The 23,109-nt window shown below is 38.5% G+C and overlaps 1 protein-coding gene across 5 annotated transcripts in view; it reads right to left on the bottom strand.

The window, feature by feature from the left end:
* The window catches only part of LOC113536638 (myosin-11), a 172,422-nt gene extending 150,156 nt beyond the window's left edge, over positions 1–22,266 (bottom strand). For 3 of the 5 annotated variants that reach the window (XM_053238119.1, XM_053238120.1, XM_053238122.1), the window contains exons 1-5: positions 21,980–22,265; positions 21,566–21,637; positions 20,365–20,457; positions 20,240–20,274; positions 19,941–20,044 (exon numbers count right to left, since the gene is read on the bottom strand). The gene's annotated coding sequence lies outside the window, so the exon portion shown is untranslated. Of the gene's footprint in view, positions 1–19,940; positions 20,045–20,239; positions 20,275–20,364; positions 20,458–21,565; positions 21,638–21,979 lie in introns of all 5 variants that reach the window. The other 2 variants (XM_053238123.1, XM_053238124.1) reach the window with 2 other exon arrangements.
* Between the last annotated feature and the right edge of the window lie 843 nt (positions 22,267–23,109).

The following is a 23,109-nucleotide window of genomic DNA, read 5'->3' as shown; positions in this document are numbered from 1 at the left end:
CCCCAGACTGTTGCCACAAAGTTGGAAGCACGCAATTGTATAGAATGTCTTTGTATGCTGTAGCATTACAGTTTCCCTTCACTGGAACTCAGAGGCCCAAACCTGTTCCAGCATGACAATGCCCCTGTGCACAAAGCGAGCTCCATGAAGACATGGTGTGTTAAGCCTGGAGTAGAACAACTCGAGTGTCCTGCACAGAGCCCTGACCTCAATCCCACTGAACACCTTTGGGATGAACTGGAACGCTGACTGTGAACCTGACCTCACTAATGCTCTTGTGGCTGAATGAACACAAATCCCCATAGCCACGCTTCAAAATCTAGAGGAAAGCCTTCCCAGAAGAGTGGAGTTCATTATAACAGCAAAAGGGGGAATAAATCTGTGTTAATGCCTGTAGTTTTGGAATGGGCACATTTGTGTGTGACAGTCAGGCGTCCACATACTTTTGGCAGTATAGTGTAGCTCTTTGTATTTCATTCATCAGAATGCTGCTTAGCCCTGGGTGTTAAGTATGTTGTGGTCTTACAACTGAAATGAAGAACTCATGGTTGAATAATACACACTCATGGCTGGCAGGCCTAACGATTCCCTGAACACCCGGGCAAAAAGATCCCACTGGCCTGATAAAAGGGCTCGCTTTCTGCAGCAAACGTGCTCATTTTCCAGACGTGGGCCTCCAGTTCACTTTAATTGGCCTTTTCTCCAGCGTTGGACCTTAATTACTTTGTTCCTGGATTAAAGGCCTCAGACTGTTCAGACAAGGCTAGGGTCCTAACCTTTACCAGACTGCTCTCTTTTCTCTCTCTTACACACACACACACACACACACACACACACAAAGTGGAGTGTGTATTAAAGGAGGGGGAATGCTGCCTCAGGTCCAGCACGCGTTCCACACAGTGGACCACTAACCTTTCCTTTGAGGCTGTCGACTCAAAAGGTCACTAAAAGATACACAGCTGATGCAGTCGTGAGACATCTGGAATATTGTCGATTTATGTGCATATTTCTCTCTGTGCCAACAACAATAATAACGTTGAAGTATAAAGCAGTCTATTTGCAAGGCTCTGCTGTTTCTCATTAGGAATGTGGACTTTTAACTGAAGCCTCTCAGGAGCAGAATCCGAAGAATTAGAAGCGCAGGGAGAACAAAAGTCGATTGCTGTTGTACAATGACTGCTTACAGAAGAAAACCTTGACGAGGTCTATTTGTCTGTTATAATCCGACAGGAAAGAATTCCAATCAGCACAATGTGCAGAGAGTAGTATAGGAGATGCACAAACAAAAAGACATCTGATTTTCATTTCATTTTCAAATATGAAATAGAATGACTCTAAATCATAACAGACACTGACGCACATCACAGCCAGGATATTATACTCTTAGTTTTCATGTCAACTTGCCATTTTCAACTTGTAAGAGCTGCATGTAATATAGTTGGATGATTAATTGTAATTATGTTTTTTTTAAACCTCCTTTTTATATTATTATTGTCTGCAATACTTTTAAGCTTAAGTTATCTAATTGCTTAATGTTAGACATTAGTGTTTATTGACACTGGCTTGTTAAACTACAAGTGTCCCTTTCAGATCGTTTTGTACTTACACTATACAGCCAAAAGTCTGTGGACACCTGACAATCACACTCACACGTGGTTCCTCCCCAAACTGTTACCATCAAGTTGGAAGCACACAACTGTATAGTCTCTGTATAGCCAATGAACACCTTTGGGATGAACTGGAACTCTGACTGCACCCCAGGCCTCCTCGCCTGACATCAGTGCCTTATCTCACTAATGCTCTTGTGGTTCTTGTGACACATATCCCCACAGCCACGCTCTAAAATCTAGTGGAAAGCCTTCCCAGAAGAGTGGAGCTTATTATAACAGCAAAGAGGGATCAACTCCGTCTTAATGTCTATGGTTTTAGTATGAAAATATGGGTGTCATAATCAGGTTTCCACATCCTTCCGGCCATAGAGAGTCTTAACTGTGTTTATTTTATGCATTTAAAACTCTGAAAATTAAAAATTTTCTCCATGCCTTATTTTGATTCTTAGACACAGACATGTTAAGAAATATGTAAAGAGTAAAACATGAGATGGGTGTGCTTTTAAAGTAAAATAATCAACATCGGGGTGTTGTGATACGGCCCAACATGAAGTGGTTGATGAATTTCCAATAACAGCACTTTCTGAATTGTTTTATTCCTCTTATACCACGGCAAATTGCCAATGATTACATTTTTCTATTTGTTAATGAAGGTCATGATTTTTAAAAGTTTCCGTTTCATACTTTATAGTTTAACATTTTTGAATGTCTACAAAACTAGTTTCGGATTTCATTTACATTATAGCAGTTATAAACATATATATAAACATAGAAATTCTCTCACCAGCTTTTCTCTTGAAATTAAAACAAAAAAACGCAGCTTGAGAGAAAGTCCTGAACTGGAGAATCGTTCCATAAATGTCTCCGTACAAAAACTTCACCATATCAATGATTATACTTTTTTTCCCTAATTAACGTGTTGTAATCTGTTTATTAGCAGTTTCAGATTATGTGAAGCGGCCATCATGAGTCCCTGTGAATTACAATATTACAGTTACTATAGAAACAAGAACATATTAGATCGAGCGTGTTATACAAACCTAGGATTTGCAACTGCACTACTGGAAAATGAATCAACACCTTCAGACCAATCAGAATCCAGAATTTAACTGTACAGCATTAAATGTTTGTTTGTTTTTTTGCGATAATGGCTAGAAATGAACGACAATTATTTATAGATGTAAAAGTTTACACTTTGATACTTTAGTCAGGATGGTTAAATGAGGTTTTGCATCTGTAATTACTGCGCATTCATAAGACTACATGAATAATGTAAATTTATTCTTCATATTTTGATCCGGTCCAGTGCCTCTCTTTCCAAAAGCGTATAAGAAATATTTGTGTTGTGTGTCATGCGGCTTCCCCGGTGTGGCCAACAATGAGTGATAGGCTAATCGATGTGCAGTCTAATCAGTCAGCTTAACTCTAATACCCTGGACAGGTTCACATCATTATCATGTCAGGCAGCACACACTTTGAGGTGACAAGGAAAAAGGCTCAAAGATTAAAGTCAATCTAAGTGAAGGGGTCTCCACAGGTTTTAAAGCTGTGGGCAACATAAAGGAGATGCTTTATCTGATACACAGCCTGAATCAGAGCTGCAGAAAACACACACACACACACATTCTACATTGCAGCTGGTGCTGGCTGAAAACGTGAGGCTTTTATGTGCCCCAACCCCAAAACCACTTCCACTGGCGCGATCTACCCCGCTTTTCCATTAGCGGGCCTCAGCTTTGGTTTGAGTTTGCTCAAGTCAAGAATACACGGGCTGGGGAAGTGTTTGTGTGTGTGTGTGTGTGTGTGTGTGTGTGTGTGTGTGTGTGTGTGTGTGTGGGTGGGGGGTGTTAGAGAGCTTATAAATCATCTATAAACGCCTTTACACAAACTGTTTACAGGTAGTAAATGATGCATAAAACATGAACCAGGTTTGTGTTTCAGCTTAAAAAGGGCTGGTTTAAGTTAAATAGTCGCCTGTTAGATGCCTGTTAACTTCGCAAAAACATCTCGCTCACTTATAGAGCTTATGCTTCGTTATTTCTGTTACCGAGCTAGCCGTACTATAAGCAAGTACCCGTCCTGAATTTAGTCTCCCTTCCTGTCAGGGTACCAAACCAGTCAAACATAGACTTTACCCTGAGAGAGAGATTTGGAATAAAACACTGTGTTGTGCCGTTATATGAAAATAATCAGTGATAAGATGATGACGCAGAGTTTCCTATAACACCACAAAACTGAAGAGTTTTATTTCTCTTATTCCTGAGCCATTTGCCGATGAGTACAATTTTCTGTTTCTGTTTATAGTTATTAGCCTAATGAAGTTATTAGTTTAATGAAGATGTCAGAAAACTTAAATGTACAGCTTTACTTCTGACTGTTACAAAGCATTGACACTCCTTCCATAAATGTTAAACATCTCCTTATAGAAAACTTCACAGTATCAAAGATTGCATTTTTTTTTTTTTTTAAGACTTGAATCTTGTTTAATGTTAGAACAAGCACATTAATATAAACCTAAGCCAGGGTTTCCCCGATTAGGGGCTCATGGTGGCATTGCAGCAGGTTTGTGAGACTGTGCTAGAAATGTCAGTGACATGTTGCATTAAACTTTAATATATTTTTAAAAGTATAAAATGAAATTAATTAAAACCTTTAATCCTGTATCATTTTACTGTAACCTCATAAGTAAAAAGTGATGGAAGTTGAATGAATTACTCACAGTTCATGTCATGAGCAAAGCGTAAATTACTGTATCTAAATCATTCTTCATGGCTAAAAGCGCCATCTTTAGGAGGAACATTCAAGCTCAATTTAGATGACAAAAGCTCCAAAGTGGGAAACCTTCGGTAAGTACAGCGAGGAATCGTTAATATTTGGATTTGTGTGCATGGAAAGGCCAAACCCTTTCCCAAGTGTGTGGTAAAGTTTGAAGCAGCTTTCTAATGAAAGTACGAAGCCAGCTTTCTTAAATAGACATTTGGAAACCAAACATGAAAACCTGGCCATAAAACCAAACAAGGCAAGGTTGCACAGATTAAAACAGCAACACAAGCTGTAAATGAGTAAAACACACTTTTTCAACAAGCAAAAGTTCACATAACGACAACCTGCATAACATCAGGGGTAGTTGAGGCAAATTATTTAGATAGAAGCAGTTCGGCTAACAAATAAATGTTGGGAATCCCTGGAAAAAGCAATGTAGAAACTTCGGAAAAAAAAAAATTATCTCCACCCCACAACCTACCTTATGTGATAACAAAATGGACGCAGGTACTTAACCAGGGTTCTGATAGTTCAGAATTTATCTCGCACACAACGCATAGTCTTCAATGCGCAGATGCTGTGGGGCAATGTTGACTTGCTCAGGGAGAAATCATGTTCTATAACGTTAAGGAAAGCCTAGCGCCAATTAAAACACTGGCTCAAGGGAAAAAAAAAAAATAATAAAGCCATGCAATATTTGACCCAACAAGCAAATAGGATGAGCTCGACATTAGCCAAGTCCTCCATCATGGAATTGGTTCTGCAGTGCGTCAAAAGTGCCAAATATGCAAAAATATGTGTCTGCATGGCAAAAGTGCAGGCCTGTATTAAGAGGACTGATCTGGTTTTGTAATTAGTGTTGTCTGTATAAGGTCAAGCTTATTCAATTCGTGTGGAGATTAAATCACTGCAAGGTCTTTAGAGTCAGCAGCAGAAAGAGAGGGAACAAAGCATGGAGATGTGGCGTGAGGAGGGGGGAAGTGAGTGAGCGAGCGAGAGACAAAAGAGAGAGATTCATGAACTCTGGCCTTGTTTGAACAATCCAGAACAAAAACAGTCATTTAAGGGTTTTTTTTTCTGTCAAGTGCCTAAGTTCGCAATTTACTATTTCTCAATGGCTGTCAGCTTACTTTATAATGTAGACTTCACACTAACGTGAAACTCTCGTGGATAGTAGTCTCTCCAAACACAGTGTTTTGATAACTAAATTGCCTCTCTCATTATACTGAAAGGAGCCAAAGGTCTGCATACCAAGAGTGTGAAATTAGAATTTTTGCAGGATCAGAAGTACAGTACATCATTACAAAAAGAACATTGGCAATTACCTTACAACGATGAACATAATGAACTACGGCCTGAAAATGACTAAATGACTAAAATTCGTTTTTTTTCCCTCTGTTGAATAGCTGACAATGATTAAATGTTGCGTGTTAAAGGCACTGATGATGAGGGCCCTTCCTGTCTGAGAGCATATTTGAGATTAGCCTGTGATTATTTCCAGGCTAACAGCAAATGCAATTAAGAAGATGAATTAAGAAATACAACTTAGCTTACAACCGAAAAGGAGAAAAGTTTTTAATACTTTGGCTGGAAGATCAACTCGCTTGACCTTCTCTTAAACATGCTCTGAGAGAGAGAAAAAAAAGAAAAAGAAAAAGAAAAAAAAAAAAAAACACCCAACGCCACCTTTTACTTGCAGGAATAAGAACATTACATAACAACTCACATCACGTCACACAAAGATAAATGTGAAAGTCAGAGGAGTTTTCTGCAGGTTACGATGCAGGGACTAGTTATAGTCATTAATTTTTTTTTATATAAACATTTTTATGGTTATATATGTACATATATTTATGCATATTATTCCATCCTATAGAAACATATTCTATTGTCTTGTTTAAATGCATGCAGTGCTGTCACATGTCTCTCTCACAGGGTAAACACCAAGGATAAATTTAAAATGTAAAATTTATATCTGGATTTTTGTAACTAAACTACTGTTTTTCTGTAAATGTATCGAGCAACCAATAGTAAGCCAAGGGTGCCAATACTTGTATACTTATAATACTTCTATACGTCAAAACCAAATTTTACTTATTTGCTTGTTGACAAATCTGATTTATGTGATGCAGTTTTTAAAACTCAGCTCACTTTATTTTTAATGTTCTCATTTTTTTTAGTTTAAACATTCTGTCCCTGTAGAGTAGATACTAAGTAAGTGTTCTGATGTTATTTTTTAATTAGTTTTTCACCCATGTTGATGTTAAAATTTTGTACTTAATTTTTTAAATGGTAAAATGTTAAAATATTTATAGGTTTTTATTTTTTTGTCCTTTTCAGTATTAAATATTTATTTATTTTCATAAATAAAAAGGTTAGTTTTGTTGACATTAAATAGATCATCACACAGCTTTTTTTTTTTTTTTTTTTTTTTTAGTGCAATTGCTGATGGTTTATCATACCTTCGAGAATCGTGATATGATATTTTTGTCATATCACACACCCCTACAAAAGCAAGAAAAATGATCCGGATACAACAAACAACTTTCTAAACTAAATATTCCGTCTGTGAACAGAAAATCTTCTCATCACCTAAACATTTCCTTCAGGAGTGAATCAATAATTCAACAATAAAAGGAGGAGAAATAATAAATTCTGTACAAATACAACTGTAAAGATTTAACATCTAATCAGCAGCTTGGACTCAGCGTTTGTAACTGTTATAAAAATACTGATGTCGTCTGTGAAATCTCAGAAAAGTGTGCCTCGAAATAATTTATCACATTACTCACATTACATCTTGGGCTGCAACAACTAATTGACAAAATCGATAATAAAAAAAAATGCCCTCACAAAACTCGTCGTGAAGAATGTGCAAACTATGTGAATCATTTACCTTGTAAGTTGTTAAACTATTTTCCATCCAGCAAGGTTGATGAATGCTGCATCGTTTGATTTTCTTAGCATACACAATATATATTTTTAATACATCAAGTCTCCATCCTGCTTTCGGTTCACACTAAAGAGTTAATTCACTGATTCCAGACACGGAAACTAAAAAAAGAGTCAAGCTCAAACTTTGGAGTCGATTCTGCAAGCCGAAAATGATTCACGGCAAGCAAAGTGACTTTAGCTTCGGAGTGTTTTAGTTAGCGAGACAGGCAGCGGATATTTATTTTGGTCAGAAGTTACAGTTGCAAAACAGTTACGAGGTCTGTAGTAGTATTAGTTGATTAAAATGCTGAAATATTTTTGGAGTTGAGTACATTTCAAAAAATAATCGACATTAACAGAATTATGAAAATCATCACTAGCTGCAGCTCTAATACACTATGTTATATTGCCATATTGCTCAGCACTAATGCTTATATGTTTGTCATGTAGTGTTTGTGCACTATAAATCCAAGTAAGTGAACATTTTCTACATCTGTCTGTCATAATCCAACTTAACAAATAAAACTAAAACGAATCGCCTGATCACGCAATCTAATATAGAACGTATAAATTAAAAAAGCCCTTTTGTCAAGCTGCCCATAATCATCAAACGGAGCTGCACTATCAACAGTTTCCTCTGCTAATCGACATGTCAATCAATGGTGGTGGCGAGGGTGGCTTTTAGAGAGGCCCCGGGGTGGCAGTTTAGAGCACGCTCAGTTTAACATGCCACTAGCGGAGCAGGAGTAAACAGAGAGTGATATAGACTGGAGTATTGACTCGGTGATAAATGCCATTGATCAGTTGGCTCCGGCACTTTCAGCAGCCTCACTGAGCTGCCTCGAATGCCCACACACACACACACACACACACACACACACACACTACTGCAGCTCACACACCTTCCTCTAGGAGGAGACAGACAGGTAGGCAGCGATAACTCTGAATCACTTGTATCGTATCATCAGCTGGTAATAAGGTTAATCTTGTCTACGTGAAATGTATTCTCACATCCGGGGATTAGTTATATCAAAAAAAAGCTCCAGCTAGGAGTAATTCAAACAGGAAAGGACGGTTTTTATGAACATTTTTTTAGCCTAATCGCTATCCACCGCATCTGGAGAATATGTATTATTATACGATTGCCACAAATAAGAAAACACATTTCTCTGGAGGAAGAAGAAGAAGAAGGAAAAAAAAAAAAAAAAAAAAAGACACTGTTTAAACCAAACTCACTTTAAAGGCAGTTGCTAAACTCTGCCAACAAATGTTTAGTCAAAACATATATTAGTTTAATACTACATTCAAAAGACCCTGTTTCCACCTGGTCATTTCCTGCATATAGAATCTGGACTGCACTCCGATTAGATTTTTATCACAGCAGTCAAATGTGTCTCTGCTGATCGCTGTATTATGCATTAATACGCAAATTATCTGATTATATTCCAACAGGAACTGCACGGGTTCCTTGAACAAAATGAAATCGTACTTTATTTTTCGTGCTGTTTCCAATCATGCTAACAATTTTTAAGTCTCGGGCTGGAGGAGTTTGTCAAATGTAGCTCACAGAGACGGATTTATTTATTATAACATGGTTAAAATATATCTCGGACCTACTGAAGTGGTTTGAGAGATAAGATTTAAATCTGTTTCTCATGCATGTTAGCTGTATTTCCACATGCAGTTTTATGTGTAGCACCCACAACAAAGCTCTAAACCTGTTTATACCACAGTGCGATTGAATTCTCGAATCTGATTAGTCTGATTAGTCACACGGCTCGGCCAGTAGTTCCACCTGTAACATAAATGATAGGTTTATACTAATGCGCTCATTCTAGTACGTCATTATTTCTATAGTAACAGCTCATACACAGGGACTTCTGTGGGGGACCCTCCACATAATCTGAGACTAATAATAAACAAATCTAAAAACTGTGTTTTTTAACAAGTAAAACATATAATAATCGTTCATGTGGTGATGTTTTTTTTTTGTTAGGAAATTTTTGTTAGGAAATTATTTAACATTTATGGAAGGAGTTTCAGTTGTAAGCACTTTGTAACAGTCACAGTGCATTACAAAGTTTCCCAGAGAGAGAGAGAGAGAGAGAGAGAGAGAGAGAGAGAGAGGTGGAGAAATGACTATAACGTAGGTGACAACAGGAACTAACTTGTCTCTCGGATGATCCACGACATTAAATCTAAATATGAACCGTTAAAGTGTGCAATATAAGTTTAATTTATTAATGAAAGACGAGTAAATTTGAATAATATCCCTTAGGAACAGTCTTGGAAAGAATTTCTCTCATGTCTGTCACCCCACACCTTTACTGGTCCAGTGTACAGTCACATATTAAAAAATATAGAGAGAGGGCCTTAAACAACTGGCTTAATACCATGAATTGTGAATAAGACTCCTGGGATGAGCAACGGGACAGTTTTTTACAATGACAGCAGCAGTTTTAGAGATTCAGTTACAAATGCTGCAGTATTCATTTAACCTTTGAATCTGTACACTGGCTGAGTTTCGCTAAGACTTGGACGTTATAGTAATACCTGGCAAAAGGCACAGGCTTTAAACTTAAGCAGCTGGACAGTTCAGGGATGAGCAGCTCCTTTAATCACAGATACAGAGGCTTCCATCTTGCGTACATTTTTAAAGTCGTTTTTTTTAAACTGTGTTATCTTGTGACATTACAGGATTTTCCCATACTCCTGCTTTATAAACTCCAAAAAACTAATCTGCAAGACAAATGACTGATAAGGCAAACTTAATTATAACAAAAAAAAAAAAAAAAGCAACAGCTCCAATAAAAACATCCTGTATCACCTTGCAGTACTCCCTCTTTCCCACCACTTGCTCATTCTCTCTCACTCTCTCTCTCTCTCTGTCTCCAGGCATCCACCCATTCTAATTCATATTGGATTTTTTTTCCCTTTCACCTTTCTCAAAGCGTCAATTTCAGACAGTATAAAAAAGTAATATTCCAGCAATAAAGCTTGATTTACACCTCGCACCAATCTCCACTTCTTCCTTTTTTTTTTTATTTGATCATTTAGTGGGGATCGTATAACTGTATATCAGACACAAATGAAATCAGGTCCCGTGCACATTAAGGGCCGTGTCTAGCTGCAGCTCTAACAATGCCGTGGTCCTGCTGCCTGGGCTCTGCGGTGCACCAAGGGCAAAGTCCCGTTCATTTTCAGGCCCATTTCCTCCTATGATTAGGCGATCAATCAATCCTGGGGCTTCAATCTCATCAGGCAGACGGGATTATCTGCCCATCTCCCCCTCTCCGTCTCTCACTCCCTCTCTAGCTCACGTTCTCGCTTGCGCACAGCAGCACATTAACATCAGATCAAGTATCACAGGACTCGTGCAGCCTGCAACGCCAAACAGACCACAGACAGACATCTCATCATCTTCCTTCTCTTCTAATACCCCCTCAGCTCCCCTGATACACAAACACACACTCAAATGTGAAGACGAGCCCTGAAGGCTGTTAGTCAGCCAAGACTGAGAAAGAGCGCATCCTTAAATCGAGCAAGTTATAATTATTATTTTATTTTTATAAGCATTTTTCTTGCTATTATTAAATTATTAGCATCATCTAGGGTTGGGTAATATGTAGAAAAAATATTAAATGTAAAAACATAATGAGAATTGAGATCATCTAAAATCATGCAGAAAGAATTTCTGTTACAATTCCAGCATGTTTTACTAAGGAAAAAGGAAAAATTCTAGCTTTCCAAGATGGCTGTCCTTACAGTGATACAGCATCCAGCTACACAGTGAAGCGTTGTTCACATTTCGAGATGACAGTAGGTCATGCTGTGTCCTAAACCACATCGGTAAGTCTGTGTGACATCACTGAAGAACTGGACTTGCTCTAAGAATGATACGTAAGAAATAAAACACGGCGTGCTTTTATAGGAAAGTAATCCACATCTGCATGGACTGAAGCGAAGGTATTGTTAGCACCCAAAAGTGGAGTCTTTTCCCATAACTAACACATCCTAGAGTGTCTTATTCCTTTTATACCACAGCAATTCGCCGACAATTAAAACTTTTATTTATTATAGAATGACATGTTTTACTTTTTATCAGATTATAGTTAATAAGGTAAAAATGTAGGTTTTCATGTTACTGAAAAAAAAGTGTGAAGTGTTCTGACCTGGTGTGGCACAACACTTACTGTTACAAAGTGCTGACACTGGAGACTCCTTCCATAAATGTTAAATAAACATCTCCTTACAGAAAACATCACCATATTAACATTTTCACTTATTATTATGCAGATGGTCTGTGTTTACGTCAGAATTAGAATTCAACAGTGCTGTGGTATACGTGCAGATATTTATTGATTTTGTTTACTGATATTGCTTCCATTTCTTTCTAGCTAAACTATATGGCCAAATGTTTGTGAACACCTGACCATTAAATTTTACATTTATGGCACTTGGCAGATGCCCTTGTCCAGAGCAACTTACATTTATCTCATTTTGTACAACTGAGTAGTTGAGGGTTAAGGGCCTCTCTCAAGAGCATGATGGTGATGGGATTTGAATTCACAACCTTCTGCTTGGTAATCCAATGTTTTAACTACTGAGCTACAAATGACCATCTCATTTACATGTGCTTGTTGAAAATCCCATTCCAGATTTACTCCGCCTTTGCTGCTATAATAAGCTCCACTCTTCTGGGAAGGCTTCCACTAGATTTTGGAGCGTGGCTGTGGGGATTTGTGTTCATTCAGCTACAAGAGCATTAGTGAGGTCAGGCACTGAGGAGGTCTGGGGTTCAGTCGGTGTTCCAGTTCATCCTAAAGGTGTTCAGTGGGCTTGAGGTCAGGGCTCTGTGCAGGACACTCGAGTTCTTCCACTCCAACCTTCACACACCACGTCTTCATGGAGCTTGTCGTGCTTCATGTCATACTGGAACAGGTTTGGGCCTCTTAGTTCCAGTGAAGGGAAATTTTAAAGCTACAGTATACAAAGACATCCTATACAATTGTGTGTTTCCATCTTTGTGGCAATCACATCTGGGTGTGATGGTCAGGTGTTCACAAACTTTTGGCCATATAGTGTACCTTAACCTCATAGTGCAAAACTAAAGGCAAAAATAAGACATCAAACATGGCTAGACTGTACAACTACATTTTGGAGTAAGTGGAAAATTGTGTAAATTATTTTTTTTTCCACTGAACTATGCCTTTAAAGCCAGAGTCACAGGCTTGCTGGGAGTGTTGACCTGCACTCCATCACAAAACCCAAAACTATTCCCACAATGCATCAGGGAGACACTTTATTTATCAGTGGAGTCTATATAAACCTTTGAGTGTGTAAGAGTGTAAGAGAATATAGCCTATAAAGCGATAGACCACTCAGACCCAGTTCCACTGAGGAAGAAGAGGGGGGAGGCGGTTCACAATGAGCCCATGTCTACACAACGTTAATGGCAAGGAAGCGGCAAGGAAGCGGCCACTTGTAAACAGCAGAATGCCATTAAGTGTGAGTGACGGTGTATCTCTGTGGCAGGACAGAGATGTCACAGAGGGGCATGAGAAGGGCATGTCAGGAGTTCTGGGGACATCAGCGCACACTGAGCATGCAAACATGGAAAGGAAAAAAATAATGACAGTCACCAGTGAAATTCAGTTTCAGCGAAATCTCACCAATGACAATGGTACAATGATGTAAAATGTACAAATCTACACATGCGTGTAGACTTAGATGGCGTTTGCTAAGCATATTTGTTTGACCTGCCATAATATTTCAATTTAATTAAATTTATTTTGATTAATTATTTTGATATATGCATGGATAGGAGTGGAAAAAACAGTAGCCCAGGGATCCAGGACAAGCAGATCTCATGTCTAGGCTATTTGTTTTTTATTCGTTTTTACCCAGAAAAAGAGGAAAAAAAGAAAAAAAAAAATCCTCCTCATTTACTCCTCAAACTACCTGCAGTAGTTTCCATTAGGTATGTAGCCATGTTTGAACTAAACACGTTTTGTGGCAGCGTGACGCACTGTGATGCTGTAAACTATAGCACCTGCTGCACCACACTCATCAGCCTGAGGTGCGATCTGTCTGACGGTAGAATGGTTTTTACTAGGCAGACTGATTAGCATGCACAAGGCTTGTGCGATATTGATTTTTCCCTGTTCACTATTTTCCACTTGAGAATATCGCCATAAACGATTTAATCGTCCAGAACCGTTCAGCTCAAGAACACAGAAAAGTGAGCATTTCCACCATTTCAGTTTTAAGGAGAGTACAGCAGTGCGTAATAATATTACTAACTGTGAAATTGTTAACTGTGGCAATTGTAAAAACTCAGTTAAATGGTGGATTTTTAAGTGATTCTGCAGTAATGTGCCGTAAACAGTAAAAACTTTTTTAAAATGGACACAACCACAACACACTGATATAATCCTTTTACATGGCCAACATTTTCGTTGTTGAGCAGGAGAGTGCAGGAGAGAGCAGGAAGAAAAAACATCATCTTTAATCATCTTCTAGTTATCACCATTAACATTATTTGTGCTTCTTTTTTTTTTCTTCCTCTTTCAACTTCCGTTTTGACCATGTTCGGCTAAAGCGTTTTGGTGGCACCTCTAATAAATATAGTAAGGTTAAAGTCTAATGTTGATCTAAATATACTAAGGTTAAAGTCTATGTCGAACATATGCTGGTAGATTTTATTTCACGTTAATGAACTCAGAATACGCTCCACTTACCTTTATGGAACGCGAAGGAGTCAGCGTGAGTCACAGCATGTGAGATTGGGGGAAGGGGGCGGGGCTTTCAGGAAGTGTCCATTAATATTAAATAAATCACATGTTTATTGGCTCGTCTCCAATGTTACTGGAGAGAAAAAGACTGCACTTTTGGCATGTTTCTGAGCGATAATGCATAAAAAAAAGTGCGTAATGGGTGACAGGTCTGTGAAATAAACATCACTGGATATTGTGGCAATGTAATATCGTGTAGGAACAATAAAATTATTATGAATTTATTTGTGCACAGGGGCTTGTCATGCTGGAACAGGTTTGGGCCTCTTAGTTCCAGGGAAGGGAAATTGTAATGCTACAGCATACAGAGACGTTCTACACAACTGTGTGATTCTAACTTTGTGGCAGCAGTTTGGGGAAGAACCACATATGGGTCTGATGGTCAGGTGTCTACAAACTTTCGGCCTTATATTGTGATTCTCCTGCTATGAGTACTACTCGTCATGTAATTAAGCAAATCAAAAGAACATACAGACACTAACCCTAGACTCGAATAATATCTTCTAGGTGCGATGCTAGCACAGAACACTACATTTCATAGCTGAAATGTTTCTTAGTGAATACTTACTTTCTTAGTTAATACTCATTCATTGGGTCTGCAGGTGGTTACATGTTAACGTATTACGTTGGCTACCAATTTTTTTGCCTTGTCAGTCAGGTTTCTAAACTAACAATTAAACTAAAACATGGACTAGCTAATGAATTTGTGATTTGTCCACCCCTCATGGACAATGCGATGTTCTGATAAACTTTGTTGTCTATTCACTTGTAAACTGCAGTGCATGCATACAAAAAAGTATTCTCGTGATACTTTCACACCCCACAACTCAGTTTCAATTCAGAAGCTCCTCTGCAATACGATTTGAGGCAACTCAAGTGCCAAGTGTGCCGTAGATCAAAAAAGACATTCTAACACTCAGGCAAAATGCAGTTACAATCTGAATCTCTGCCTTCAAGCAGCACTCCTTAAAACACAGAAAAAAGACATTTATTATTACCCGCAGCTACAAGGCGCCTTTCTTTTAAACCACTAAAACTTTTATCGGCTTTCATCAAACCAGGAGCTGGAGGTGCACATCAGATCCTGTCTTCCCAGCCAACCAGGCCTGAAACAGAGGCACAAGCTGTCACGCTCCGCCCTACTTTCATCATTCATCAGCGCGGGGAAGGATATGAAAAATAGCACATCTTTAAACGTCGAGAAGGAGAAGAATGTGTTAGTAATACATTTACATAGGCAGAGAGGGGGTGCAGGTTAGAAAATTCCTCCCCCGTCTTATAACGCATATTTCACTCCACTCTTACTGATGAATGCTGGCTAAAAGGGAACATTGCCCAGTAATGTACAGATATTCAATAAAGGGCCACTTAATGGGCACAGTCAGGGGAAAGAAACGTAACCCAAAAAGCTTTTTGATGTAAAGACACTAATTCAGTTAACAACATTGATCAACCTGTCATGCTTTCAGTATGGTGCAATGGCTTTTAGCACCATGTGTGGGCATTAATGAAGTTATAAAGTCGCCAAAAAAAAAAAAAAAAAAAACGAGCTTTCATCCCCTGTCCTTGTCAGATCCAATCTTTTTTGGACTAGAAGGAACAATGCCTTGTATCTGCATGTAGTACCGTAATGGCATTTAATATAAACCCCCTGAATTTGGCCACAAATATGAAGCAGCTGGTGAGCTGCACAGAACATCCACCAGGCATTTTCACAAAAGCACTTCTACACAGGAATTAAACGGCAATTAATCGAGAACGGGATTAAGTGTGAGCGTAGACACGAAACTCCAAGACTGGTGCAGCAACCTTAAGTCATTTTGCACATGTTTTTTTGGCCTGAGACTTCACTGAAGTGTGAAAGCTGTTTTCGAGTCCGGGACAGGTCCAGAGATCCGATCCCTGATCCTCTTTAAAAAAAAAAATGGTAGTCTGGGACTCGCTTCAGCTGAACCCTGGTGCGAGTCGCATCGGATGTGGAAGCTATCCGCTCTCGACGCTGCATGCCGAGTAATGTGATTGGTTCAACTTGGCACGATACTTCCTGTTTTAAGTTTGGTGATGGTTGTTATGGGTTGTTATGGTCAGCGGAGGACACAGAACACCTTATCGATACATAAAACCGGACATTCATAGAACTGAAGCACCAAGCAGGTTAAAGTTCATGTATGAACTTTGATGTTGGCTAGACAGAGTCCACTAGACATGCTAAAAAATTTTAATGATGTTACAATGTCTTGTTGACATTGATTTTAAAATGTTAAAATGTGTAACATTAAGCATGTAATGGTTAAAAGGCTAAAATTTTGTAATATGTAAAGGTTAAAGCATTAAAACGCTGCTATGATATTCCACGTGGATGCTGGAGTGTTGCTAAGTGGTTGCTATGCTAACCCAGTTGGTTGCTAGGATGCTGCTAGGTGGTTTCTAGGCTAACCCAGTTGGTTGCTAGGGTATTGCTAAGTGGTTGCTATGATATTCCAGGTAGTTGCTATGATATTCCAGTTGGTTTCTAGGGAGTTGCTAGCAGGTTGCTATGATAATCCAGTTAGCTGCTAGGGTGCTGCTGGGTGGTTTCTTAGCTAACCCAGCTGGTTGCTAGGGTATTGCTAGGTGGTTGCTATGATATTTCAGCTGGCTTCTAGGGTGTTGCTAAGTGGATGCTATGATATTCCAGGTGGTTGCTATGGTGCTGCTAGCGGGTTGCTATGATAATCCACTTGGTTGCTAGGCTGTTGCTAGATTCCCTATGTACTACATAATGATAAAGTTTCATTTCTGTGAATCCTGCGGTTTGGTCTGCAAGACCTAATGACTAAAAATAAAAGCACCCCAAACTCTTCCCTGTGGACAAATGACCCGATTTGGAGCGTTGCTACGTGGCAACTGTAATTCCGATATTTCCCGAAAGCACAAGCAACCCGTTCTCGTATGGGATCTACGTGTCCAATTTCGTGTCGAAAATTACGACCAGTGAAAACGATACACAATTCCCAATAGAAGAAGAAGAAGAAGAAGTCGTCTCGTGGACAGCTTTTCCAACAGCTTTTAAATCATTAGCACAATGAAACAACAACAGGAGGAAAAAGAAGTATACACAGTTGTGTTCAAAATAATAGCAGTGTGTTTAAAAAAGTGAGTAAAGCTCAAAATCCTTGTAATAACTTTTATTCCAATACACACAAATGCATTGGGAACACTGCACATTCTATTCTAAATCAAATCATGAAGAAAAATTTATTAAATTTGTTATTGCTTTACAGAAAGTGAAGAAAAAGGAATATTGGGCTGTTCGAAAAAAAAAATAGCAGTGTCTGCATTTTTCTTTACAAAGTCAAACATTTACTGTACAAACTGAAAAATGCTTGAAGATTTAGCTTTCTTGTGAATCACTGAACTAATATTTAGTTGTATAGCCACGGTTTCTGAGAACTGCTTCACATTTGTGTTGCATGGAGTCGACCAACTTCTGGCACCTGTGAACATGTATTCCAGCCCAGGACGATTGCACTACATACCACAATTCCTCTGCATTTCTTGCTTTTGCCTCAGAAACAGCATTTTTGATGTCACCCCACAAGTTTTCTATTGGATTAAGGTCCAGAGATTGGGCTGGCCACTCTATAACGTTAATCTTGTTTGTCTGGAACCAAGATGCTGCTCGCTTACTGGTGTGTTTGGGGTCGTTGTCTTGCTGAAACACCCATTTCAAGGGCATTTCCTCTTCGGCATAAGGCAACATGAATACTCTTTAAGTATACTCGAACTGATCCATGATCCCTGGAATGCGATATAAATAGGCCCAACACCGTAGTATGAGAAACATCCCCATATCATGATGCTTGTGCCACCATGCGTCACTGTCTTCACAGTGTACTGTGGCTTGAATTCAGTGTTTGGGGGTCGTCTCACAAACTGTCTGCGGCCCCTAGACCCAAAAAGAACAATCTTGCTTTCATCAGTCAACAAAATATTGCGCCATTTCTCTTTAGGCCAGTCAATGTGTTCTTTGGCAAATTGTAACCTCTTCAGCACATGTCGTTTTTTTCAACAGTGGGACTTTACGAGGGCTTCTTTCCGATAGCTTGGCTTCACATAGGCGTCTTCTAATTGTTACAGTACTCACAGGTAGCTTTAGACTTTCTTTGATCACCCTGGAGCTGATCATTGGCTGAGTCTTTGCCATTTTGGCTATTCTTTGATCCATTCGAATGGTAGTTTTCCTTTTTCTTCCACGTCTTTCTGGTTTTGGTTGCCACTTTAAAGCATTTGATATCATTTTAGCTGAGCGGCCTATCATTTTCTGCACTTCTTTATATGCTTTCCCCTCTCTAATCAACTTTTTAATCAAAGTACGCTGTTCTTCTGAACAATTTCTGGAACGACCCATTTTACTCAGATTTTCAGAGAGAAATGCACAGTACAACATTTGCTGCCTTCGTCCATAAATAAGGGCCACTTGTTTGACACCACTTTTTTCACAGAATGATTTACCTCTCTAATTGAACACCACACTGCTATTATTTTGAACACGCCCTTTTCAATTAATGATTGAATTACACAGAATCAGCAGCATGCATGTCATGACTGTTGGGTCTTTTGGTTTTCTATTACTCTACTACACCTACTAGTAAAATATTTGCCATGTAGAAATATAATTTCTACCAAAAACAGTGATTGATCTGGTTAGTGATGTTGGACTGCTATTATCTTGAACACAACTGTATGTTGCTGTTGTTGTTGTTCCACTCTCGGCAGCTCCAGTTAGGAGTCGCCACAGCGGACACACTGGTCCGCGTATTTGATTTGGCACAGTTTTTACGCCGGATGCCCTTCCCGAAGCAACTCTCCCCAATTTTATCCGGGCTTGGGACTGGCACTGACCCCGCAGTGGCTGGGGTTGGTTCCCTGGCAGGGAATCGACCCCGGGCCGCAGCGGTGAGAGCACTGTGGTATAACCACTAGGGAGCAAAAAGGAAATATATATATAAAAAAAAAAGAAAAAAGAAAAAAAAAAATGACTACAAAGAACATGAGGAATCTCTGGAAAGTAAAGCATCATTTATGAGCCAATCAGCAGCAGACTTCAAGAAAGTGACTTACTTACAGAGAAAACACAGATGATGAACAAATTCAAGTGTTTGTAATGTAAAATCTCTCCAATTTCATTGCTCCATGATGACTCACATCCTGTGTGATCAGCGTCACCAGGGTAGAGACCCTTGCTAGATTTGGCAACTTAAAAAAAAAAGAGCCTAGTGAGAAACCTAGTGACTTTATGAGCAGGTGTTAGTGACTGTCCTGCACTCGACATGGTTCTTCAGCTCACGTCACAGCCGCTGACATACGAGTGTGTAACGCCTGACTGCGTCACCTTTAACGACTACTCACTGTCACTGCTTCCTTTCGTCTGCTTTCTTGATAGAAATTATAGTACTAACTTTAGTTTATGGTGCTATAAGAAATAATTTCTTTATTTTCTATTCTGATAAAACTCTATTCTGTTTTATTTTATTCCACATGAAAAGCTTCCATGTACCCCAATTTGTAATTGCCAACGCTCATGATGAATAAATTAATATGCAGATTAGTCTATGACGTCACCTAGTGACACCTAGCGACTGGTAATGTCCCGGGTTTTGAGTGTGAAATTACTATATAATGTGGAAAAAAGAGGAGATGATGATAAATGTTTATTTGTTTCATCATTAAGAAATGAAATATTAAATCTATTTCATTTCTTTCATTTCAAAGTGTGAGGTAATCAGCTGAATTAGAAATACTTAGGAAACAGAAAAAAACAACAACAACAACAAACCATCTAGGTGTGAAATCTTACCTGAAAAATATCCTCGGAGTTACCAAACGATCAAATGAAGTGCGGTAAACGTGTCAGGAGGTTAATGCATCTCCACTCGCCGCCCATCATTTCAATCTGGATATCTACAAAAATGAATGATAATCATGAAATCCTAATGAAATTGCACAATTTAGTGCTAAATATTTCATATTCAGTATCTTATGAAAAAACGTAACACATTTTAATAATATCAGTATGAATAAATGAATGAATGAATAAATAAATACATACATACATACATACATACATAAATAAACACCTGACAAGTAAAGCCTCACCAATCTTCTTCTTCTTCACTGTCCAGAAATGTGTCCTTTAGGATAGACAGATGATTTTAATAACACATCACAATCTCAAAAATATGCACTAGGTCTTTGTATTTAATGTTGTGATTCACAATTACGTGCAGTTGTGGCGTCCTGCTGCCTCAGAACAAAACAGCTGACTACATCTTCCACAGCAGCAGTAATTTATCAGGAAACTGAGTAATGTTTTCCTGCAGAGGAGGAAAATAACGTCAGTTCGACTGAAAAGCCAATCAGAAAGAATCTGGTGCACAAAACAAAAAGAGTAACTATATATTCATCTTTGTAAATTAAACAGATTCAGGGCTCGAATACATCATGATACAACCTCAATATAAAGATATAACAACATCTAATACCACAGTGCTGTTTAATTCTCCAATCTGATTGGTCAGAAGGTGCTGATTAATTTTCTATAATAGCACGACTCGTACAGTAGTCAAACCACATGTTTATATTAATGCACTCATTCTAACAGGGTATCGTTTCCATAGTAACAGCTAACACAAAGACTTGTACAGCAGATGTGGTGAAGTTTTCTGTAAGGAGATGTTTATTTAACGTTCATGGAAGGAGTCTCCAGTGTCAGCGCGTTTGTAACACTCAGGGGTGAAGCTGTAATTTCAAGTTTTGTGACACGGGAAAGTCTTTGGACAGAAGAGTTTATGCTTTACAGTTTTTTGCCAACATGACAAGCTATATTTTATTTTATTTATTTATTTTTTTGTATTATTAACATCAAGGGAGAGAAAACAAAAGAGAGGCTGATGAGGGACGGACTGTTTATAGCTGCTATAACATTAGACTTGTTTTGTGAACATTCCACAAAATTAATTATAATGAATTTATTTAAAAGAAAAAAGTATGCTGTGTCTTTCTTTTAAAAAGAAGAAATTGTTTAAAGATTGCAAATTGCTGTCGTTTAAGAGGTAACACTTCTGAACATGCTGTTATTGGAGGGAAAAAGTTGTAACAGCAACTCCACTTCATCACACCACCCTGTTGTTGATTGTTTTCCTACAGCAGCTCAACACTGAGTGTTTTATTCCTTATATAATATGCTTTCCTAATATTGTGGGTGTTGTCAGGTGTCTTTATAACACCACTGTCAGGATAACAAATAACCGGTGGCCAACATGGCAAAAATATTATACTGTGCTTAATACTGGGGCTCACATAAAGATGTCATAAAAAAATATCACAATATAGTGTGTGTGCAGTATCATCCACCCAAGGCAGATTTTAATTTATGATGAAAAGCTCAAATGAACTTGTAAATATTGAATTCTGAAGACCTACCGTAATTTAACTTGAAGTTACAAGTGTGCAGCTTGCTCCTCAGTCAAGTTCTACACACCAAACATTTGGAAACTATGAGGGGGAAAAATATTTACTAGTTAATTACTGATTCTCAAGTGTCTTCCAGGTGTTTTGAACAGTCATACATTGTTTAAAAAATAGGGTCTGAAGTGTATACATGTATGGCATCATCTCTCCCTTGGGCTGTGTGTGTATAAACATACAGCTCCTGTTGATGATAAACCAGTTTAAACAACTGCAGGTGACTGTGCTTTGAGTAAAAATACCTTGTATTTAAGCACTGTCACTTTTTAAGTGCTCACACTCGCTTTTGATTTAGGTAGTTAGCTAGCACCCTGGCTAGTAATCCAAACAAACACACTAGCTAGCTAGCTAAAAACTTAGCTAATCTACCTGTTACCCAGTGCATCATTTGAGCCGGGGCTGAGCTTTAACTGGTGCCTCATTTCGTCCAAATTCGTTCTCCTTCATCTCTCTGGGTGTCTAACTTCACTCCATTCGACATTTAATTCCCTTCCGAGCCAAACAAGAAAACGTAATTTCACTTCATACTACTCTTTTTTTTTAAATTGGTCAACAAATCTGAACTACCCGCCCCGCAATCTGTGTCTACCGCCGCTCGTCCTCTCCATAGTCTGACAGACAGTCCAGAGAGCCAATAGGATTTTTTAAATCCGTAACGCTGTTTGCCGAGGACCAACCACAGGACAGAAAAAAGGAGTGGGCGGTGCTTTGTGAGGAGACCGCGAGAGAGCGAGAGGATTGCCATGGTGACCGTGCAAGCGCCGCGAGCAGAGCAGATGAAAATGGCGTTTGAATAGCAGCATCTAGGGCGCGTGCAAAGGGCAGGTGCAATAAAGTGAACGGTTGTCATGGTAACCGTAAACGACAGCGCCAACAAGTGCTAGCTTTGGTTTTTTTGCTCATAAACTGATTGTTAAATCGTATTTTTTGGACCATTTTTCCACTTTTGTTAACTTTGATGAATATTGAACAACATGAAAATGTCTTTAAGTATCACGATATAATATTTTTGCCATACCGCCCACCCCAAACATATTTCAAGTTTTTAAATTCTTTTAAATATACAATACATATCCCTTGACTGGTGTGTTTTTTTATGCTGTATGAACCTCCCTTAACAGTTTTTTAAGGGTTGGTATGGTATTCTTAGCCCCTGACCTAATTAACTAGCATGAAGAAAATGTTTTTAATACGATAATAATAATTTTAATAAAAGTCTACAAAACACTTTTGGGTAATGGCGTTTGATAAATGTGGTAAATGTTGTGAAAAATGAATCTGAATATGATGAAAACTTCAAAATAATTTCTTTATCGAGGTGGTCTGTATTATGACAGCTAGCTGTTAGCATTAATTTGTAGCCAATGGTTAGGGTTATTTGATGATTAGAGTAACCACCAAATGTTAGCTAGCATGACAGTAAGAGTTATTGTCATGCTAGCTAACATTTGGAGGTTAGAGTTATTGTCATGCTAGCTAACATTTGGTGGTTAGAGTTA

This window comes from Pangasianodon hypophthalmus, chromosome 11 (genome assembly GCF_027358585.1).
Source record: "Pangasianodon hypophthalmus isolate fPanHyp1 chromosome 11, fPanHyp1.pri, whole genome shotgun sequence".
In the NCBI taxonomy this organism is placed as follows: Eukaryota; Metazoa; Chordata; class Actinopteri; order Siluriformes; family Pangasiidae; genus Pangasianodon; species Pangasianodon hypophthalmus.
Note: the sequence above shows the minus strand (reverse complement) of the source record. Positions and strands in the feature narration are given on the sequence as shown.